This window comes from Apus apus, chromosome 7, assembly GCF_020740795.1.
Source record: "Apus apus isolate bApuApu2 chromosome 7, bApuApu2.pri.cur, whole genome shotgun sequence".
In the NCBI taxonomy this organism is placed as follows: Eukaryota; Metazoa; Chordata; class Aves; order Apodiformes; family Apodidae; genus Apus; species Apus apus.
In genome coordinates, this window is record NC_067288.1 from 21,494,083 (window position 1) to 21,503,235 (window position 9,153).

Here is a 9,153-nt window from a genome sequence, read left to right on the forward strand (position 1 = left end):
GGGGGAGGGGCCGGCATCCCCGGCAGCCGTGGGGGGGTCCCGTGGTGTTTACAGAGCTTAAAAACTGCCTAAGCCCCACAAGGCCACGGTGCACAATAGCGTGTGGACGTGGTGACACCGGCCGTCCCCACACCACCTTGGAAGACAGAGGGCCCTGCCACCCACCGCCAGCACCGGGATTAATTATGATAATGTAGTTCTTTCCCCCTTTGTCACCCTAATGAATGGGCCCCTTTAGGATTTTAAGGCCTTTGTTTGGTGCCTCTTTACTGCGGTATTGTAGGATGGGGACTAGCAGGTGGCAGGTCCCCAAACAGCCCCTTTTGTCTCCTTTGGGGGCTGTTTTGTGGTGGGGTTGGGGAGGGGGATGCGAGGATGCAGGGAAAGGGGGGGGACTGCAAGGAGGCTCCTGGATGAAGCCTCAGCACTCGCCCCATTGCTGTGGGGCCATGGTCCCCACGTCGTGGCATCAGGGTCCACTGGTCCTGGCTGTGCCCCGAACGCCACCCGTGTCCCGGCCGCCACCCGTGTCCCGGCCTGCTCAGTGGGCAGATGCTGGGAGCCACCATCTGAGCCCCTGCCTTGATCTTTTACTGCCTGGGCAAATCAATTACCCAGCAGAAAAGTCCCTAAATCCCACCATAAAACCCGTTTAGCAGCCGCCGTGGCGCTCGCCAGACCCTGGGCAAACCTCGCCCGCTGCCAGCACAAAGCTGGGAGCAATTTGCTGTGGGGATGGTGGGTAACCACTGCTGGGGAAGGTCGGGCTGTGGCCACAGCTGCACAGCATCTCCTGGGAGGTAGATGGGGGCTTCCTGGGGGTCCTGGCTGTCTCAGACCCTACTGAGAGTCCCCCAACACCCTGCCCCTCTTCACCAGTCTGTCTCCATCTGCATCCCCTGGGCTCGGGAGCAGTTCAGGATGTGCCAGTGTTTGGGATGGCACTGGGGACCAGGGATGGACAGATGAGGTGGCACAGAGGCACAGGGAACAGGGACAAAGCAGGGCACGGAGGCACCCAGGTATCAATGCCCTGTGCCAACTTGGGCCTGTGTGCCTCATGGCAGGGCTGCACTCAGCAAGAAGCTCAGTGTCACCACAACGGTGATGATGGAGTCTTGCTCCCTCCCATGCAGTCACATGGACCATCTTAAATACCACAGGGACAATGCCAGCACAGGGAAAACACCTAAGGGACCTGGGGACATCCCCCTGATTGCAGGCTGGGCTGGAAGGGGGCCTTCAGGACACCCAGGAGCACCAGAGACACAGGGATGGTTCCGTCTGTGGGCATCACCAGGTATTGGGCACTGGGGATCCCTCTGCTCCACAGCACCTTCCCCAAGGCGCAGAGGACCCCCTGGCTGCATAGGACAGAGGGGCCCTGTGGGGAGGGGGCAGATCCTGGCGGGGCAGCACCAGGGGCTGCAAACTGGTGAGCAGCAGGGTGGTAAAACAGTGACAAGTAATTGGTGTCCCGGCCAGTCCTTTCATGCTGACGCCGTTTTATGGGTGAGGAAATTGCTTGTGAGTCAGGAACACAGGAGACAAATTTAGGAAGTGCTCTCTGAATGTGCCGGGGTCAGGCGCCGAGGCCGAGCGCTTGAAACCTGGGTGGCCTCGGCGCTCGCCCCGCACTCCCCCCTCCCCGCAATCATTCCCGGCTCCTCGGCATGGGAAAGCAGACCTTTTATCTTATCACTGCTCTTCCGCCACCCCAGCCTCCCCCACGCAGCCCTCTCCCGGCACAGCCGCTCGCAGACACAATGAATGGCGTCTACCAGCTCCGTATCTGCCACCCTCCAGGAGCACCTGGCATGGGGGGCTGCTCCATCCACCTACCTGCCTGCCAGGGGAGTTGGGGTCCCTCAAATTGTCCTGTATCCTCTCGCCCCATGGCGCCTTGTTGGCTGCAGGGCCCCTCCGGCCAACAAGGTGCCATGGGGCGAGGGGCTGCAGGGTCACCCCTTGGGGACCAGCCCTGGAAAAAGCTGATGCATCCCTGGGGATGCAGCCCTGGATAAATCCTAGTGTCTGTATGGCATGGAGTGACTGGTGCCCAACCCCCCCAGCAAAGGCACTGGGGGCAGGCAGATCTCCTGCACCTCATGCCTCCTCTCTCCCCATCCTGGCCTTCCACATATCCTCTTGGGTAGCAAGTTCACCCTTTTGTTCGTTTGCTATGGTTTTAATTGGGAGGAAAGGCCGTGGCCCCATTAATATCCACCCGCATGCAGGTGATGGCTACCTTGAGCGTGCAGACCCCTTCTCCTGCCGCCACCGAGCGCACCACATTGGGCGGTTTGGTTCTATTTTTCTTGATTGCTGGCCAAGTGCTCTCTCCTGCAAAGCAGCATGTTTCTCATTTTCTATAGGTTTAACTCCAAATTAATTTGTATGAGATCTAGGTTTCTTGCTCCCCGAAAGATACCTAATAGTGGGGCGGGAGGGGGGACGGGGGACTGGGAGCTCCTGCCAACTGAAGTGTCTCAGAGGGATAAAGGAAAAGCAGGAAAAAAGAAACCCAGGAACTGTGACCCCTGGTGGGTATTTAACAAGGTGTCAGGGTGAGGGATTTTTGGAGCGGGCTAAGTGGATGTGACACCAGCCCCGCAGGTCGGGACGGGGTGTGAGGATGCTCCTGCTGTGGTGGTGGCTGCTGCTGCCAGGTCTCATCCTGACCCGGCCCTTGTGGAAAGCAGGGAGGAATGCTCAGCCCCTCGCTGCCTGTGCAGGCAGGTGCTGTGAGCCCTGGGGATGTGAGGAAAACAGTGGGAAGAGGAGATGCTTGGCGATGGGGTGAGCCATCTCCAGCACGAGCTGCTGGTGATGCCCTCTCTGGGGATGGAGGGAGCGTGTTCATGCCCGGCCGTGGCCGCCAAAGCGCTGGCGCCAGCAGGGAGGCAGGAGAGGCCCCACGGGGTGGGGGTCCCCCCGGGTGGTGGGCTGCAGGAGGGGGCCGGCGAGCCCGGCGGGCGCCCCTGCCGCATGGGAAGCGGGCACGGTTTAATTGGGCGGGCGGCCGCTTGGCGGGGCCGGCTGCTGGCAGGCGGACACAAGCTCTTTTGTCTCCGCTCTCACTCCCGGCACCGGCTGGGGCTGGCAGGGCCCAGAGTGGTTCAGCCACCGAGAGCCGAGCTGGCCACCAGGGCAAGCAGCCAAACCCACCCTGGCTCCTTGGGCTGTCACAGGCCTTTGCTGCACGCGAGGAAGCGCCCAGGTGGCCAGCAAGACTTCCTGGCTAATTAGGGGTTAGGGAGGTTGTGACGATCTCCGGCAAAGAGCCCTACAGCCCTCCAGTGCCCCTTTCTTGCCAGGAGAGTGGGCAGGAGCAGCCGAGACCCCTGCCCTCCCCAGGGCTCCCACTGGGCTGGCGGTGCATGGCCAGGGTCCTGGGGCAACAGGGGTGTGAAAGCACCCGGGCTTTCATCCCCCAAAGCAGGATCTCCAAGGAGATGCCAAGGAGGGATCTGCAGCAAAAGCAACCACTGCATTTGGATCCTGGTTCCTCTTGCATCCCCCAATCCTGCAGCTCCGCTCAGATCCTCCCTGCTGTACGAGGTCACGAGCCAGGGGACTGTGCATCTCTCCCTTCCCTGGTACCCTCCAGGCTCTCCTACCCCTTTGGATGACATTCGTGAAGACAGTGGCAGGGTTGGTTCCAGCTGAGAAAGAAGGGGCTGACCCCCAATACGTGCATTCTTTGCCTGCCTGGTCTTCCAGAGGCAGCACGGTAAGGAGCCCAGAAGCTTTATCTCCCTCAAGACCTCCCTCTCCACGGGGAGAACAGGGGCTACAAATGTAGAAAAGGATATCATGGGAGCAGGAGCCATTCTAATGGGGACCACCTCTGGCCACCACCCAGAGGGAATTGTCCTTCCTCATCTAGCAGCCCAGGCCCTTGTGCAGTGCTGGAGTCCCCGGATGTGTGGAAGCCAACTGGGGATCAGTGGTGGCCTTGAGCAGAGCGTGGCCAAATCCATTCTTCCCGGCATCCAGCACCAACCAACCCTTTGCAGAAAGGCCTGAGCAGGGAGGAGATGCTGTTGTTGCTCAACAACCCCGTAAGGCCCCAGGTCCCGGCTCCTTCCTGATGCCGCTGGGAATGGCTGGGTGACGTGGCTGAGCACTGCTGAGCTGAAGAGCAAAGCAGGCACTGTCACAGCGGTGAGGGACTTCTCATGGGTGGGGCAGCCTGGCCAAGTTTGTCTCTCCAAGACTCCCAACTTATCACTGGGGGATTCCCGGTTTCCCTTGCCCAGGGCTGGATGCATTGGGGGAATCCCAGTGCTGGAGTGAAAATCAGAGGGAAGGCACTGCGGGACCTTTACCCACTGACTATCTCAGTTGTGCCCATCACCAACACCAGCATCACCAGTCGGTCGTTCCTCACCATCCTTCCAGCTGTCCCAGCAGGCAGCTGCATTCTGGTCCCAGTCACAAGTGTTAGCACTGGGATGGCAGCTCGTGGTCCCGCAGAACAGCAGTTGTGCCTTCCCTGCCTGGGGTGACCCACATCCTGCCATGGGGTTAAACTCCCCAAGGAAAGGAGGGAGGAAGATAGGAAAAACAATCACAAGAATTTGTTTCATGCTGCCTGGATCCCTCCCCGCATGCAGCAGTGTTTTTGGACGGCCAATTTATAATCAGCAGTGTGGAATGTTGTAAATTAAATATTTTTAAACAACTTTGCTCTCTCTCTGGTTAAACATTTCAGAGATCGCTCTTTCTTGTCTGTCTCTTGCTGGGTGGTCCCTCCATTCGCCCGTACATCTTCCTCAAACACAATTAACCATTTAGATGTTGCACAAAGGAATAGCTTATGCATACAACACCAGTCGCTCGCTGCTCCGGCGCTGGGGGAGGGAGGCAAATAAGAAGGCAGCTTCTTTTATTTTCTACTAAAAACAAAAACAAGAAAATCCCTTTTTCCTTCCCAAACGATCCCATTTTTCCTTGAATTGTAAAGGCACCGATCCAAGCTCATCAGCTGTCTTGGTGCTCAGTCCAATAGACCCCTTGTCCTGTCCCCCCCCCCTGATATTGAACATTAGCATTTTAAAAGCCTTAAACATACAAGTTTATTTAGACTCAAGCTCTCCCAAGCTCTTGCTTTCCATATTTATATACACACGTATTTTAACGTATATAAAATGTCTGTCTATAGGGCCTGGAAGGAAGTTCTTGTCTGCCGGCCCGTCTGGGAGGCACAGGCGCGGCTGTGGACCTTGGCTCCCAGGGGATGGAGTGAAAACCGACAGGATCCAGGAATCAGCCGCCTGGCTGAGAGGGAGCGGGGCTGGCAGCTGCCGAGGTGCTGGGGGGTTTGTTGGGCCCCAGTGGGGGAACCTTCACATCCCCAAATTAACCCTGCAGGCTGCTCAGTGAGAAGGGTCCCGTGCCCTGCGCTCCCACGTTGGCACTGGGATGGGATGGGGCATGGTGGGCTGCCCGTAATGCCCCAAAGGACCCAGCCCCAAGTGCTTGCTGCAGTCTGTAGTCCCTTAAAACAGGTGACCAAAGGCCACTGGGATGACAGGAGGGTGGCCCTGATGTCCACTGTGGTGGAGGGAGCTACCCCATGCACTGTGCAATGTGTGGTCCTCACGCTGTTGCTGTTGGCACAGGTGATTCCTCTGTGAGCCCCACCTGGGGCTTGATCCAGCCCTGTCCCAAGAAAGACACCAGGGCAGGGACTGGAGCAGCCACTGGCTCTTGCTGCAGCTTTGGGCCAGCAGGGAGACAGCAAAGCACCTCCTGAACACAACAGTGTTCCCAAGACCTGCAGGGTTTTTTTTATAAGGAAAATTCTGGTCTCCTGGGATAAGAAGGTCCCACCAGCAAAGTTCAAAGAACAGGCAGGGCATGGTGAAAATCAGTCTTTCCAGGCAGGAAGGGGAAGGACAGTGGGGTGCAGAAGCCAGCAAGGAAGCCAGCAGGAGCAATACAGCTCTGCACAATAAACCTTGGAGGCATGAGGCAGTAAAAGACTGGTGAGTCCTTGTGATGTCCAGGTCCAAGAGGTTCAGGAGGGTCCCATCACTAGGGCTGCACACATAGCATCAACTTGTGATGGGGGAGCCAGACTGGCAGATTTGAGGCCATATGACTGCTCACTCCTCTCCCTGTCCTGCCCACAAGCCAAAAAAGTGTCCCAGAAGCGAGATCAAAGCCCAGAGCAAAGAAGGTTTTGTGTCCCCTTGAACACCACCAGGGTGAGAAGCCCACTGTCCCAAGGAATGGCTGGCTACTTGCCTTCCCCTTGTGTGGCATCGTGCCAAGGCTGCCAAGAAGATGGGAACCGTTCTCTCCAGAGGACTGCAGAAGGGATCAGATGAGCTGCTGCTTCCTGAAAGATCACAACAGTCACCTACCAAAGCAAACACGAACAGCTGAGGGAAGAGAGCCTCGGCTCTGGATATCTGTAACTGCCCAACAAATGCTTTTCCCAAATCCGTGTCTTGCAAATGGGCTTGGCTACAGACATCCTGGGAAGGACCCATTGCAGAGCTGCTGCCACTGGTGCCCACCTCTCAGAGGAGACTGGGCAAGGGGACAGAGATTCAGGAGTCCCTGTCATAGTGTGCTAGGCCTGGAGGACCCACAGGAAGAAGTATGGGCCAGGTGTGCACACACTGCCTCTGGGGTCTGCATCCACGCAAACCTGCTGCCCTGGTCACAGAAAAAGCCTTTTAGGAGCTGCTGGCAGGACACCACTCAGTGAAACCCCAGGAGACAGGGGTGCTGCTGGCTGGGGACCTCTCTGGGCATCATGGCAAGACTGCTTTACCACGTGCAGATGCAGCAGGTGACATGCCACTGTAAGAACCTTCTCACTTCAACCTCAGCTGTACATCTGCCAAGACAGTGTTCAGGACAAGCCTGTCCAGAAAGTGCCAGCAGAATCTGCAGAGCTGGGAACTTCCCCGTTTTCAGAGAAACGTTGCCTATAAAGCACTACCTTGGTGCCAACAGCACTGTGATGGGCCTGGGCTGTAACACTCAGCTGCCTGGGTGTGGCAGAGCAGCAAAGTTGGGGAGACTTACTTGCTATCTGAGAGGTGACCCATTCCTCAAAGCTGGTGAGCCACCCGTACCAGTACCACCTTCCCAAAGGTCTGTATGACCAAGCACCAAACAGATACATCCAAAAGAACCTGGGAACAGAACTTCCTTTCCTCGGTCACCTCCCCAGTTTTCTTGAAGACTGTGATGTTTTACCACTGTTTGTAAAGTTGCCTGACTCAACCCATCATCTGCTCCCTTAATGATGACAGCAGCGTGGAGACCAGGTTAGATGAGGAAGGGTTAAACTCCCAGTGCCTGCCTTGGGATTCCTGAAGGCCCTATTATCCCGAATTATTTTTCATAATTACTGCCACACACGTAGACTACATCAAGAGTGAATCTTCACTTTGATAATTTGTGCTGTGAAATCTCACTTTGGGATCTACTTTTATCTCACACCAAACACCTGCAGGTCGTAAAAGGCAAAAAGGAAAAGAAAACGCCTCAAATCCCGGCCAGGTTTTCAAGTGTCAGAGAACACTAAATTAATGCTAAATTCTAACTGACACAGAGCCCCCCACCCTCTTCTTAAATTAGCTAAACAAAAGGATTGAGACTTTAACATATAATTAAGGCACAAGGAGGTAAAGCTGTAGCTGTTAAGTAAGGGGTTGTGGCCCTTTCAGAAGCTAAGATGTATCCTCAAAAACAGAGGGAGAAGGTTTTGTGTTTAAGGAAAAGGACTGGGAGTCCAAGTCCCTGCAGACCTCTCTCGGCTTTGCCACAGCCTCCTGGTGAAATGCAAAGCCAGGTAATTACACTCCACTCTGCTTCTGTTCATACACACCCAAAATGGATGCCTCGCTGCTGTGCCCCACACAGAGACAAGAACTCTCTTTAATTAACCTTTGTAAAGCCTCAGCTATCCGTGGATGAAAAAGGCTTCATACCTTAGGAACAAGTCTCCGCACATACGCGAGGCAAAACCCCCAGCACAAAGCTGGAGCTGAACTGCAGCACGTTGCTTCTTTCTGCAGCACGTTGCTTCTTTCTGCAGCTTGTCAAAGGCTGTGAAGCTCATCCTTACCCATACCTTCCATTCCAATCTGGTTCTTTAGAGGAGGGATTTTGTTTATGAAACTCAGGGAATGTCTGGATTATGATCTCTCTCTTGTCAAATTAGCTAGGCAACAGTAATTTTCCTCGGGGAACACCAGTGCCCATGAAACACACATTTAACATTTATCACATCAGTTAATGAAATATCATCCCAGCCAGTTGCTGTAAGCACCTCTGGTGTCAAACTGCTGGGGCAGATAAATGTCCTATTGAATCCTACTGCATTATAATAAACAGCTTTTAGGTAGGAACTTGCGTCCAATTTATAAATGTTAGAGTACAGCTTGTGCTTCAATCCCATCCAGGTGCTTTACAATCCTGGCACAACCCCTGACCACAAGGCTGTGCGTTTCACATTAGTGGTTCGACTCATCTCACAGACATAGGTAGGATCATCCACAGATCATCTAGGTGTGTGTGTGTGTGATCTTTCATTTGGGATTAGGAAGAATGAACCGAAAAGCAAAAGAACCACCAAAATAAGACTGCAAGTACCCACTTCTTATACCCTACTTCCCCTCCACACTCCCCCATCCCTCTCGAACACTTGCTCTCAGGCAGGATTTCAAAGTAACGGACCAAACTCAGGCCTGATGGAAATGGTGCCAAACTCCTCAACTGCATTACAGAAGAGAAGAGGTGCAGCTTGAACACCTCTATGCTATGGGGCAACATCATTAGAGGGAAAGAGAGGAGGAGGAGGCTGGCGAAGCCACTGGGCTGCAAAGAGCAGCCCACGTTACCGCTGCGTTTCGCTGCCTGCCTGCTGCGTTGATGAGATGCACAAGCCGCATCCCGAGCGGCTTCTCCCAGGCTCGGGAATGGTGGCGAGGGCTGCAGGGACGTGGTTTACATCCCAGGGAGGGCGGCTAAGTCATTCTTTGGAGTGGGCACAGTCTGTGTGGTCCCCGCTCTCCCTTCTGCTGGAAAAGTACAGTGCGTTCGCCGGGCGCGCAGGGACCGATATTACCCGGCACAAACCCGCGTGCATCCCAATGAGGGGGGAGGGGCTGACGGACACACCGC